This window comes from Phyllostomus hastatus, unplaced genomic scaffold, assembly GCF_019186645.2.
Source record: "Phyllostomus hastatus isolate PE091 unplaced genomic scaffold, TTU_PhHast_1.1 phas_scaffold_129, whole genome shotgun sequence".
In the NCBI taxonomy this organism is placed as follows: Eukaryota; Metazoa; Chordata; class Mammalia; order Chiroptera; family Phyllostomidae; genus Phyllostomus; species Phyllostomus hastatus.
The window spans coordinates 34,257,087-34,270,086 of NW_025334009.1; positions in this window are offsets into that span (position 1 = coordinate 34,257,087).

The window sequence follows — 13,000 nt, forward strand, 5'->3', positions numbered from 1 at the left end:
CTTGAGGTTTGGACCCCAGACCAGCAGCTTCATGGTCACCTGAGAACTTATAAAAAATGCAAATTATCTGGCTGCATCTCAGACCCACTGAGCCAGCAGTTCAGAGTTGAAGAGAACCTAACAAGCCCTCCAAGAGACTCTGATACTCCCTCAGCTTTTGGAACCCAGGAATTAACACATGGAGGTCAAAATTAAAATTCCCGTTACCTGCAGGTAACTGGCAGCTTGTTTTGTTCTCACCTGCCAGGCAGCAGCTGGCTGTCTCGGCACAGTTGCCCAGCCCTGTCCTCTTCCTTCCTGCGTCTGGACTCAAGGGACCCCAGGACAGGGGAAATTAACCCTAGCTCTGTGGGGCGATAGGAGGGCTGGCTGACACCCCACCCCAGTCAGAATTGTGCAGAGTTATGTATACACATGCAGTCTTTTGGGGACACAATCACATTTTATCTGAGTCTCACAGTGCCCCGCACCGTGAGTGCCCAGCAGAAAAATGAACTGGCCTCCTGAGCCTCCTTTTCTGACTCCAGGCCCTTCCGGTAGTTTCACAGCTGCTGAGAGCAGGAAGAGGAAATGAAAGGAGCAAAGATCCATCTCCCCTTTTAAGAAGCTCTGACAAAACTCTTTATCTGGTTGACACATCCCTGCACTCACCCCCACAACACCCTGAGGGAGGGGGCCGGCCTCGCTTCTCCCAGTCCCCCAGAATGACTAAGTGTGTGACCCACGCATGACTCACTCTGCCTCCCCCTCCGTGGTCAGCACCACCTGCCACACAGGCCCCCCAACACCCTGGCCCAGAATTGGTAAAGAGGGGGAGGAAATGCGGATGCTGTGACAGCCCAGGGACTACTTGGGTGGGAGCCCAGCTGGGAAATGCAGGCAGAGGAGGGATGTGAGGCAGGTAGCAAAGCCATCTCAAGTCTGATGCCATCGTCTCAAATTTCCATCCACCTCTGCCAGTGGTTCTCGAACGACTGTGTATTAGATTTAGAGTCACTTCAGGAGGTGGGGGGAAATCTTGAAGCTCAGGCCACACCCCAGATAACCTGAAGCAAGTGGCCTGGGAGGGGGCCCAGGTATGAAGACTTGTTAAGGCTCCCAGGTGATTCGGCCATACAGCCAGGGCGGAGACCACAACAGCGTTCCATGGCATTCTGGTCCCTCGGACACAATGGCTTCTCAGTGATGACTGGTTAGTAGAAGAAACAACTGCCTGGAGGAGCCGTGTCCAAAGCTTCCCAGCTCTTTGTTAGTGGACACTTACCGTAGGCAGCTCCTCTTTTCATCACAGCCAGTCCTTTCAGAGCCTGGCTCAACCTTTGATCCATCTGGTCAGAATCTACCATGACACTGCATTCATCACATCCCTTCCATTTCTGTGGAAGGCCTGGTGGTACAAAATTAACATGATGTTTATTAAGTGAATTGATAATTATTACAGATATCAGCAGGGGCCTCCATATTGTAAACCCTAAGTCAGGCTCCTACTACCCTTCTTCACTCCCAACCCCATGGCCTATGGCAGCCCCCAGGCCCGCTGCAGTCCTCAAATACTGTAGTTCCCAAGGGTCAGGCTCTCAGCCACTTCCACTGCTGTCTGTTCCACAGTCTCCCTACTCTGAAGTTCGGCTCCTGCCTCGGTTTCCACAAAGAAAGCCCACTCTCAGTAACCATCCCTGAGCTTTGCTGGGCACTTGGGGTGGAGGGGTCCCATGGGGTGGTCCCTCTGCTCCTGGGCCTCTCAGTTGGCCTTCACCCCATGATACACATGACCCTCACCAATCTGTCTCCTCCCTCGCCATCAGCCCCCATCCCTCACGCCCTCTCACCCTCCACTGGTTTGCTCTCCTTTGCTGTGATCCCGTGATCACTTCCTGGGCTGAAGTATGGTTCCAGTTGTTAAGAGGGTGACCGAAGTTTCCAGTTTCCTCAGGACCGAGGGCCTTTCTGGGACAAGGAACCTTCAGTGCTAATACCCGGACAGTCCCGGGCAAACCAGTAGTTGGCCACTCTAGTAGCAAGAATAAAAGTCTTCACCTCGTTCTGACAATGCGAATCACTACTAGGTGGGAGTTCTCAGACTTCATCAGCATCTAGGAGGCTGGTGAAAACGCAGGCTTTTCTGATTCAGCAGGTCTAGGATGGGGCCCGAGAATTTGTACTCATCGCAACTTCTTGGGAATGTGACGTGGCTGGTCTGGTACCACACTGTTAACCCTGAGTTATAACCCATGTTACACCCTCAGACAGTAAATGCACAGCGAACACTAGTGACCAGCAAATGTTTGAATGAGCCCTTACTGTAAGCCAGGCTCTATAATATTTATGCATATTATCTCATTTAATCCCCACGGGCAGGTACCCTGTGTGGTAGGTGGTATGGTACCTGTTTTATAGAGGGAAACTTGAGGTCCGAGGACTGATCCTGAACTTGCACCCAGTTCTGTCTGGCTGCTCGGTTTACCAACCCGCCCCCACCCCCCACCACACCCCAACCCTGCACCATGCTGAGCACAAGCTCATCTCAGCTGGCCACCCCACCCTTTCTCATCTCAACTTGTTTGAGGAAAATCTTTCCATGCATCTCCCGCGTCCCCGCCTTCTTCCAAGTGAGCTAAATGCAGACCAACTTCCTCTGGTGACTCGGAGGCAGTGTTTTAAACCTAGTTCACTGTCTTGTCCCTGAACTTCGGCACTGGACTTCCTCCCAGGCACACAGCCTCAAGCCCTGTCCCTCCTGCTGCCTTCGTCCAGCCCTTTCTCAGCAAGGCCAGGCCAGCCCAGCAGTAAGCAGAGTAGGTGAGACCCCAGAGCCCGCATGTGCAGTGTGAAGGCCTCTGGTCTCCAGCCAGCGGGAGCACCCCACAGACAGGGACCCCACTTGGCCCTACTCTCTTATAGGCAGCCTGGAGGAGTCCTTGATGAAGGGCACAACAACTGTTCTTTGTTAATATAACAACTCCTCTCCTCACACATTCACCGCCGCCAAAATAAAAGTCTATAATTTTTGTTGTGTCTTTGTGGTTGGTATCGCTGAGATTCTGACGTTTTTGGTGCACAGAGGGTGTGTGGGCGTGGTGGCGAGGGCACAGTACCCTGGCCCAGCCCAGCTTTGCTGCTGGCTGATGACCTTTGGCAAGTTGCCCCACCTCTCTATGCCTCAACTTCCTCATTTGTCGAATGGGGTTGATGATAATAATTGGACTGTTGTGTTATTGGGCTATTGTCAGATTTGAATTAGATACATATTTTCAGAAGGATGGCTCGCACATATTATCTATTTAAATGTCAGTTAGCCAAGATCCCAGAATCAAACCACTGAATGTTTTTGGAGTGCTTACTAGTAACTACAGTGATCACTTACTGAACCCCCTGGCGGTCACCCAGTGAGGCTATCTGGCTACAGCTGATTCCTAGCCCCAGTAAGAGCCAGATTTCCATGGTCCAAAGCTCAAAAATGTTAATTCTTCTTCCTTCTCTGTGAGGAAGATTTTCAGATGTGACACACATTTTTTCTGAGGGGCATGGTGTCAGAGGCTAGGGAAGGCGAGGGATTTATTGACAGAGATGACTCTTTTTGGTTAGTTGAAGAGCTGAATGCCACGTTTCGAGGGTTGCCCAGCCCAGAGGGCACTATTGATTGACAGGGCATTTCTGTGAATGGCGCCCCCTGGCCTGCAGGGCAGCTAAGGCAAGTGCTGAGAGCTTTTCGCCAGGTTACTTCTCATTGAGTTTGATGAGGAGGCATTAAACATCTCTCAGGTGAGGAAACGGGGCTTCAGAGAAGTTAAATAACTCTCCTAAGGTCTCACCGGCCCAAGCGGCAAAGCCAGGACCCTAAGCGTATCCTTCTTGCAAACCCCAAACTGGGCTCAAAGGACACTTCTCACAAAGGACGTGGCCTTAGCAGTTATTCCAACTCTGTGTGCCAGAGCTCCCTCATCTGGATAACAGGGGTCCTAGGAGTCCTTATCTGTTGCGGGGATTACATGAGGTGGTGCATTCAAAGAGCTTAGACTACTACCCGTCACACATAGAAAGTTCTCAATACTCCAGAGTTGCTATTTTTAGCATTATTATTGAAGTAGCTCCAGCTGGTATTATTATCCGCCTTTGAGGCCCCCTCCCCGCCCTTGCTGCCAGCTTGGAGCACGCGGGGGAAGCCGGACTAGTGTTATTTTTGTCCACCAGGTGGCAGCAGCGCAGAGCGAGTGGGTCCGTTCCCAGCCTCCTCTCAGCCAGGGGAGCCCTCGCTCTCCCACGGAGCCCCAGCCCCCCACCCAGTAGCAAAGGTCAGACCCCTGTACTGCCTGCCCGCCCGCCCAAGCTCTCACCCCTACCCTCTGGGACTTTCTGCCCTCTAGGGCTACTTGTATCCAGATAAATGTACACCCTGGGGTCTCAGGGTCTGGAACGTAGCAAGTTCACAGTTAATGCGTTCGCACAGGGCCAGGCCTTCTCAGAAACCGTTTGATGAAGCCCTGTGTCAACTTCTCCACCTCAGACAAGGCTGGCTCCTCTGAACACTTCGCCCTAACAGCCAAACCCTAATCCCTCCTGGCTGATTTCAAATGCCCCCTGGGGATGGATTGATTCATATGCTTCAGGCTTCCCAGGTAAATACAAGGAAATGTGGGGGCCCCATGGAGTTTCAGGTAGGCTCCTCTTGACTCGATTCTCACCGGGCTCCACACACAGTCACTGTCCCACCACTGCCACCACCTTAGAAGACCCCAAGTCCCTGACCGCTGACCTGTTCACGCGGCAGTCAGCGTTTTACAGAATGAGCACCTCAACCACAGATGGAGCCTATTAACAGGCAGATTCCAAAGCCCCACGTTGGGCCAGTGGTTCTCAAGGTGAGGTCCAGGGGCAACTGTTGCACATCACCTGGGAACCTGTAGGAAAGGCAGATTCTCCCCACTCTAGGCCTATTGAACCAGAAACTGTGGGGCAGGGATCAGCAATCTGTGGTTAACAAGCCCTCTGAGTGATTCTGTGGTGCTGGGAAGTTTGAGATATGCTGGCCTGCACTCCCCCCTCATCTCTGGCTGCAGGATCCTGCCCCACAGACATTGCCAAATCTCTCTCTCCAGAGGTCCGGGAGGCCTAGTTCATCATTTCTCAGGGGTTCAAGTGTTTCATCAATGGTGTGGTTGGTGGGTTGTGTGGTGTGCCGCCCAGTGCGGTTGTAATAGGTATTTTCCCATACAATGGTGCTCAAAGCTATTGTGGTTTTAGTTTTTATCTCAATGAAAACATGTTTTCATTACAGTCACTTAGCAACTAGAACCCTGACTTGTGACAACCGATTTCACCGATGATCAGATTGCATGATCAATCTTCCTTCCGACAGCTATTCCATTTTTCCCCTCTGAGGCAAGGGGAGGTTGCACTGAGGCATGACGTGGCTGTGTTCTAGCACGAAGGGGGAGGAGATGCAGACCCCCACCCTGCACCCCCTGCCCGGGTGTTAACGAGAGCCCCTGCCCTGGGAAGAACCCGGCTTGGGATGGGGGCAGCATGGTTCCTGGAAGAGTGAGAGGCACTGACCCATTCTTCTGGAAACTCACAACTTCAAGGAGATTATAAATGTTTGGTAGAAAGTGTGAACAGTTCATTTCTTTCCCTCCTGGTCACCTCCAAGAGAGGAATTTCATGGAACTCAGCATTGCCATTCAAGTCACCCCAACATATACGGTGAGAAAGGCAAGAAGAGACATTTCCTGTGAAAATGGAGCTGGTGGCATCCTGTAAACAAGGCTCTCTCAATGGTGCTGAAAGCTGCCAGAAAAATAGACTTTTATCTAATTACAAGTAAATTTGTATGTTTATTCTCAGAAACCCTCAACCTAATTCTTACGATTGTGTGAATAAAAGTGTAGTGAGTGGAATAGTAGCCCCCTAAAAGATATGCCCACTCCTGCCCTCCAGAGTGTGACTTTATTTGGAATTAGGGTCTTTGCAGACGTGATTAAGTTAAAGATCTCATGATGAGAATATCCTGGACTTAGGGTGGGTCACAAATCCAATGTCTGGTGTCCTTATAAGAGAAAGGAGACAAGATCAGAGACACACAGAGGGGAAGACAGGTGATGACAGAGGCAGAGGTCGGAGCGTTGCATCTGCAGGCCGAGGAGCAGCAAGGACGGCTGGCGCCCACGAGCAGCAGGGAGAAAGGCAGGGAACGGACTCCCTCAGAGCTCTCCGAAGGAACCGGCCCAGTCAACACCTTGATTTCAGACTTCTGCTCTGTGGGAAAATAAATTTCTGCTGTTTTAAGCCACCCAGTTCATGGGAATTTGTTACAGCAGCCCTAGGAAACTACGATAAGAACATTCCATGCTACTTTCTGGCAATAAATATGAAAGCCTAGAAATAAAATGGATGATTTTCTGACAAAGCTTTTATGGCCAAATATGATGACCCAGAAAGAGATAGAAAACTCAAACAGTTCACTAATAATAGAATAAATTGGAAACGTTGTTTAAAGATTTATCATTTTATAGGGCACAATGCCAAGATTGTTTACAGCCAAATTTTATATAACTTTCCAAAAATAACTCCCTTGGTATTCAAATTATACGAAATGGTAGAAAAAAAGTCCCTAAATCATTTCATAAAGATAGAAATACCTTTGTATCAGTCTGATAAGCAAGTAGGAAAAGTAAATGAGAAATTTTACATAGGAAAACAGATACAAACATTAAAAAGATACTAATCAATCTGGCCATCTATAAAAGGAATTCTATGCCACGGCCAGGATTATTCAACGTAAGGGCTATTAAAGCAGCACTTCCTGAGGCCTGGCTTTGGCAGAAGCCCAGCAGGTTGAGAGCAAGAGTGGAGGGGTCGAGCACCTCCCTTTCTCCAGGGAGCTGCCTGACCTTGGTCAGCCCTCTAGAACTCTCCAGGCCACGAGGTTTCCTTGAGAGGTTGACAAGTAGGAGTGAGGAGGTGTTTGGAAAATGTTGCCAATGAGCATCTACCCCCCCACCCACCTGGTCTACTACCTCAAGTCAGAGGAGGGGCTCCTGAAACCTGAGGGACACAGGAACCAACAAAAACTCAAGGTCAGAGGCTGGGGCTGGAGCTGCCCTTGTCCAATTAAGAGTGAAGACTGTCGTAAGAGAGGCCTGCATTCCCAGCTTAAGCAATGGCATGTCCATATTTCCCATGGGCAGCAGGTTGACCCCATGGAGGGGAGTGGTGTGGAGACTCCCACACTGGGCAGAACGAATGGGAGGAAAGGTTGATGCTGCCACCTTGAGGAGGCATTACCTGAGTCAAAGCGCTCTGTAGGTGAGAGAGCTGCAGTGGGAGAAACTTCTTACTCTGGGGGAGAAACCCCCTCAGTAAGTGTGAGTGCAGCACACCCCAAGGGTTCAGCACCAGGTGACAGTGTACCCAACTGGTGGGCCTTCCTGCTCCTCATCTCTGTTCTCTCCCTGAGGGCCCCTGTGATGGTTAATTTTATGTATCAGTTTGACCTGGCTACAGGGTGCCCAGATACTTGGTTAAACGTTATTCTGAGTGTGTCTGTGAAAGTGTTTCTGATGAGATGAGCTCTTGAATCGGTGGACTCGGTAAAGAGGGTCGCCGTCCCCAATGTGGCTGGGCATCATCCAGTCCATTGAGGATCTGACTAGAACAAGAAGGCAGACGAGGGGAGAATTCACTCTCTGCCTGGCTGCTTGAGCTGGGACACTGGTCTTCTGCCCTCAGATTAGGAATTACACCCCTGGTTCTCAAGCTGTTGGCCCCAGACTGAATGACCCTGCCAGCTCTCCGGGTCTCCACCTTGCAGACGCACACAGTGAAACTTCCCATAATCATGTGAGCCAGTTCCCTGTAATAAACAAACAAACAGATCCTATTGGTTTTGTCTCTCTGGAGAACCCTAACTAGCACAGCTCTCAAAAAGCACTTAGGAAAGACCTGATGCCCTATCCCCACCACAGATTTTCCAGTATGAGGCAGTTAACAAAGACGGAAAATTTCAATTAGGTAAAAGATTGGAGTTTAAATGTTGCATTGAATAGGGCTTTAAAAAGGATTTTATTATTTATTTATTTATTTATTTATTTATTTGGGAAGGAAGGAGAAACAGAGGGGGAGAAACAGAGGGAGAGAAACATGGATTTGTGAGAGAAACATCCATCAGTTGCCTCTCACACACCCCCAGCTGGGGACCCAGCCATGGATTCGATTTCACCAGCATCAGTTCCATTCACAGACTGGCACTCAGTCCACTGAGCCACATGCACCAGGGCTGAATAGAGTTTTTTAATTACGAAAATGGATCTGTTTTAGACCAAAAGCAATTGGAAAAGTTGCAAGCTGCCCAAGACTTCACCCAGAGCAAGGAAGAGCATTCCCAGAGAGTGGGCTTGAAGAGTGGCGGGATGAGTGTGCTTTCTGTGTGTTTCCACTTTACTGAGTAGAGGCCTGTGCAATAAACTCATTCCCTCAGGAATGCAAGTATGGCTCAGTAGGTGATAATTTCAAAGTTACGTGGTTATATCCATAGATGCCAGGAAGACAATTGATAAAATTCTGCCCACATTCCCAAATAGAAAACACTGGATAAAACAAGAATAGAAAGACATTACCTAAAAGTTTGAGACCGTGTACTCAAAACTAACAAGTGGTATCTACTTTCATTTTAGAAATTCAGAAAAGTGCAAAGAAAAGCAGAAACCATCCATATTCCCATCACCTAGAACTAGTAAGTTGGCATATTTGCTTAACTGTTCTTTTTTTAATAATTATTCTTCATGATATCTGTTTTGTTAAAAAGACTTTAATAAGTTCTTTGGCTTCTAGATTTACTATACTATTCTTAACCTCCCCTGTCTATTTTCTACCTACCATCTATGCTACTTATTCTCTGTACCTTTTCCCCCTCTCTCCTCCTCCCACTCCTCTGTTGCTAAGCCTCCATGTGATCTCCATTTCTGTGGTTCTGTCCCTGTTCTAGTTGTTTGCTTAGTTTGCTTTTGTTTTAGGTGTGGTTGTTACTAACTGTGAGTTTGATGTCTTTTTTTACTGGTCATATTTTTTATCTTCTTTTTCTTAGATAAATCCCTTTAACATTTCATATAATAAGGACTTGGTGATGAACTCCTTTAACTGGACCTTGACTGGGAAGCACTTTATTTGCCCTTCCATTCTAAATGAAAGCTTTGCTGGATAGAGCAATCTGGGATGCAGGTCCTTGCCTTTCATGACTTGGAATACTTCTTTCCAGCCCCTCCTTGCCTGTAAGGTCTCTTTTGAGAAATCAGCTGACAGTTTGATGGGAACTCCTTTGTAGGTAATTGTCTCCTTATCTCTTGCTGCTTCTAGGATTCTCTCCTTCATTTTAATCTTGGCTAATGTAATTATGAATTGCCTTGGTTTGTGCTTCCTTGGGTCCAACTTCTCTAGGACTCTCTGAGCTTCCTGGACTTCCTGGAAGTCAATTTCCTTTGCCAGATTAGGGAAGTTCTCCTTCATTATTTGTTCAAATAAGTGTTCAATTTGTTGCTCTTCCTCTTCTCCTCCTGGTACCCCTATAATTTGGAATGTTTAAAGATGTCCTGGAGATTCCTAAGCCTCTCCTCATTTTTTTGAATTCTTGTTTCTTCATTCTTTTCTGGTTGGATGTTTCTTTCTTCCTTCTGGTCCATATCATTGATTTGAGTCCCAGTTTCCTTCCCATCACTATCGGTTCCCTGTACATTTTTCTTTATTTCACTTAGTGTAGCCTTCATTTTTTCATCTAATTTTTGACCAAATTCAACCAATTCTGTGAGCCTCCTGATTACCAGAGTTTTGAATTGTGCATCTGATTGGTTGGCTATCTCTTTATCGCTTAGTTGTATTATTTCTGGAGCTTTGATCTGTTCTTTCATTTGGGCTATTTTTATTTTGTCTTGGTGGCCTGTTATGTAGTGAGGGGCAAAGCCTTAGGTGTTCACCAGGGTGGGGCAACCCAACTCGCTGCATTGTGATGCTGTATGTGGGGAAAGGGTCTGAGAGGGAACAATGGTGTTTGCTCTGCTCTCTGCTGGATTTCAGTCACTTCCCCCACTCCCACAAGCTAAGTGGGCCCTTCTGGTGCTGATTCCCAGGTGGTTGGGTTTGTGTACATTCTAGGACCCTGTGGGTCTCTCCAACGAACTCTCCTGTGAGGTTGGGAGTTTCTCTTGCTGCTGCCTCAACCCCCACAGGTGTTTTCAATCAGTGGTTTGAGGCTTTATTTCCCGGTGCTGGGTCCCTGGGATGCATGGTCTGTTTCACTCCCCAGTTGTTCCTTCCGGTTTATCTGCATGCAGATGTGGGATTGCCTGCTCCACCAGCGGCTGCCTGGCAGGCTCCACCAGCTGCTGCCTTGCTGGCCAGCTACTGCCTTGCCACAAATCTTCTCTGCCCAGCTACCCATCTCCACCCCTCCTACTGGTCTGGATGAATAAGTCTTCTTTAACTCCTTGGTTATCAGACTTCCATACAGTTCGATTTTCTGTCAGTTCTACTTGTTTTTTGTTTTTAAGTTGTTGTCTTTCTTTCAGTTGTGCAAGGAGGCACAGTGTGTCTACCTATGCCTCCATCTTGGCTGGAAGTCCTCCACTTTAGTTTTAATTTGTACTTCTTTTACCAATTTCTTGCACTAAAGACACAGATCATTGACTTTAAAGTTTTCTTCTCTCTAAGCATTTAAAGCTAGATTTTTTCCTTTTAGCCTTGCTTTAGCTGCATCTCACAAAATTCGATGTGCAGCATTTTATCATTAGGTTAAAATATTTTTCAGTTTTTCTTGTGGTTTATTTTCCTTGACCCATGGATTAGATGGAAGTGTTTTATTTAATTTCCAAATATTTCATGTCTTTCTAGTTATCTTATTACTGAGCTCTAATTTAACTCCATTGTGGTTGGAAGATATACTCTGTATAATTTCAATTTCAATTGTATGGATAGCACATTGTATACCACATACATTAGAAAATTATATAGTTGGCCATTTTGTGGTGCAGTGTCCTACAAATATTAATTAAGTCAGCCCTGGCTGGCGTAGCTCAGTGGATTGAGTGCGGGCTGGGAACCAAAGTGTCCCAGGTTCAATTCCCAGCCAGGGTACATTCCTGGGTTGCAGGCCATAACCCCCAGCAACTGCACATTGATGTTTCTCTCCCTCTCTCTCTCTCTCCCTCCCTCCCTCCCTTCCCTCTCTAAAAATAAATAAATAAAATCTTTAAAAAATATTAATTAAGTCAAGGTGTGATAGTGTGGTTCAGATTTTCTAAATCTGCTGATTTTATGTCTGGGTCTATCATTTTCTGAGGAATAAGTGTTAAAACCTCACCCCCCAATTATGATTGAAGAATTGTCGATTTTCTCTTTGCTTAATTTTTTTAATGGTAGAAGGAGGAAAAGGAAACAAAGACCAGATGGAACAAAGAGCAGGATAGCAGACTAAACCCAAATATACCACTTATTACCGTAAATGCAAAAGGACTAAAGATTATAATTAAAGACAGAGATTGTCTGACTAGTTTTTAAAAATGGCCTGACCTTATACCTATGAGACACTTTAAACATAAGAACACAGATGAGTTGAAAGTAAAAGGATGGTAAGAGATACTATCATATCAGCAGTAAGCACAAGAAAGCTGGAGCGATTATATTCATTTCTAGCAAAATAGACTTCAAGACAAGGAGAACTATCAGAGACAAACAGTGACATGTTATAATAATGGAATGGTGAATTCATTAGGAAGACATAATTATAAATGTGTCTGAGCCTAATATCAGCTTCCAAATACATGAAACAATATTTGACAGAACTAATAGAAGAAATAGACAAATCAGCAATCACAGTTGGATATTTTAACCCTGTTCTTAGTAAGTTAGAGGATAGCTAGACAAAAACAAATTGTAATGAAGTGGAAACTCTGAATGGTACTATCAATCTTCTCGATCTAAATGGCACTTATAAAATACTATACCCAACAACTGCAGAGTACTCTGTTTTTCATGCATGGAGCCAAGATAGACTATCTGTTGGGCCATAAAACAACATTCAACACACTTCTGAGGATTGAAATTATATGAAGTATATTCTCTAACCACAATGGAATTAAATAAGAAATCAATAACAAAATTAAAAAATCCCCAACTAGTTAAACATTAAACAGGAACTTATAAATAATCAAGGAGGGAGTCTGTGTGTGGGGATGGGGAGGGGGTGGGAACTTTTTAGGTCGAATCTCTTAGCAGATCTCAGTATAATAGAGTATATTTTTAATTGTGGTCACCATGTTGTATGTTACATCCCCAGAAGTGTTTTCTGTGTTTTTTAAATGATGATATACAAAGGGCCAACAGCATATGAAAAGATGGTCAACATTACTAATCATCAGAGAAATTCAAATCAAAACCACAGTGAGATACCACTTCACACACATTAGAATGGCTGCTATAAGAAAACCCCAGAAAATAACAAGTGTTGGTGGAGAAATTGGAACCCGTGTGCACTATTGGTGGGAATGTACAATGGAACAGCTGCTATGGAAAACAGTGTGGAGGTTCCTCAAAAAATCAGCCATAGAATTACCATATGATCCAGAAATTCCACTTCTGGGTATATAACTCCCAAAATTAAAAGCAGGATCTCAAAACGACATTTGTATGTTCATGTTTATAACCACGTTAGTCACAATGGCCAAAAGGTAGAAGTAGCCTGTGCCCACTGATAGATAAACGCATAAGCAAAATGTGCTCTGTACATACAATGGAATATTATTCAACTTTGAAAAGGAAGGAAACTTACACCTACCACAATGTGGATGAACCTTGAAGACAATATGCTAAGTGAAGCAGACCAGTCACAAAAATCAAATACTGTATGATTCCACTGATACGAGGTCCCCAGAGCAGCAGGAGAGGGAGGGAGGGAGGTTTGGTGAGTTAGTATTTCATGGTTTTGCAAGATGAGAAGAGATGGATGGTGTGATGGTTT